Here is a 1,799-nt window from a genome sequence, read left to right on the forward strand (position 1 = left end):
TAAATATCTGTTTCCTGTGTACCCGGGGGGCAGATTGTGGAAGACGCGAAATCACTGTAATGCTCCACTTTGTCATTAACCTACCGCGAAATAGACGTTCACACTTGATTTCCTCCATTTTTTTTTTGATCATTTTTAGAAAAGAATTCTACAGGGTGTCCCATAAGCACATGATCAAAAAGGTACGCGATATTCTTTGGCTCAAAAAAAAGAAGACGATTTGACCTAACTTCCATTAAGAAAAAATGTCTGGCTCCTCTGCTATTGACTGTCAAAGTTCTTGAAAAAAAATAAAAAAATATGTTTTTTGACTTTTTTGTAATATCTGGAGAATGTTACGATGGATTTTAATGAAATCCACTTGCTGTGGACTTGTTCCTAAGTAAGACTCATGTTTTGATGAAGCAACCGCGTCCATCTGCCTTGAGCTAGTGGTAAATTCTTGAGTGTCTTGATACAAGAATTACCAGAACTTTTTATTTGGTCGCTGGAATTAATTTATTTTATTTTTTATTGATGCATCAGTCCTTTTTCGAGATTTTCGTGCTCTTGGTAAAATCTTGTAGCATTCATAATTTTTACGCATTTTTTTTCTATTTTAGACAATCATTATCACTACTAATCAAGTACCTACAACAAATACTCACTACAATCACTACTATCGTAGTAAGTATCTTGGTGAAATCTTGTACCATTCATAGTTTTTACGCAAAAAATTGTTTTCTGTTTCGTTGCGATTTAACAATTTTAAATGTATCGCAATAAATCTGCCCTTTTACAAGAAGCAGCTTTCTCTAATAATAATTGCCAATTCTTTTACCTAGGATATCAATATTGAAAGTAAAATCGTCGCAACTTTAAAGTCTGTCGCAATGCGACGGATTGAATATCATTTTACTTCATTAGATTTATTTTTTGTTAACACTCAAAAAATGTAAAGACGTACTTAGGAAAGACACAATTCTCTTTATTGAAAATGGATGACAGTTACATAGATACGATAGATCCTTCATAACAATCTCCAGATATTACAAAAACATATATTTTTTTCAAGAACTTTGACAGTAGTGGAACCAGACATTTTTTCTTAATGAAAGTTAGGTCATATCGTCTTCTTTTGAACCAAAGAATGTCGCAGTACCTTTTTGATCATGTGCTTTTGGTGCACCCTGTATATACTCTTATTTAACGCACTAATATTGTGTTTTGTTATTATCAATTGAAACGGTAAAGTAAATTCAAATTATTTTTTAAACAATTTTATAAATGACCAATTGTTTTTATTTTTGCTTAACAAGAAGTATTTCAAACTGTTCTTTTCTTAATTGCAAGCAAAAATTACAATATTTCAGCTTAAGCTGTTTAATTGCTGGTATCGTAAGTTTGGAAGATTTTACCTCTTTTATCTGTTTTCGTTGAAAACTATACGACGGATAAACCGGTAAAGAATGTAAAAATTCATTAAAAGTACGGAGAGTGTGTAGCTGCGACTGTGCGCAAATTACGTGGAATTTTCGGTAGAAGGAACGCCCCGAATGAAACAATTTTATTGTGAAAAGATTAGTTGCCAAATATGAACAAACAGGTTCAGTTGTAGATAATAACAAAATGGGCCGACCTCGTACTGGTCGCTCATCCAAAAATATTGCTACGGTAAGTGATAGTGTGGCGGAAATTCCCGTAACCTCGGTTCACCGTAGGTCACTGCAATTAAACGTTTGAAAAAGCACAATGCAGCGGATTTTAACAAATGATCTGCATCTGCATCCATTCATGATTCGGCCAAACTAAGAATTTAT

The sequence above is a fragment of the Anoplophora glabripennis genome, unplaced genomic scaffold (genome assembly GCF_000390285.2).
Source record: "Anoplophora glabripennis isolate ALB-LARVAE unplaced genomic scaffold, Agla_2.0 scaffold260, whole genome shotgun sequence".
Taxonomy (NCBI): Eukaryota; Metazoa; Arthropoda; class Insecta; order Coleoptera; family Cerambycidae; genus Anoplophora; species Anoplophora glabripennis.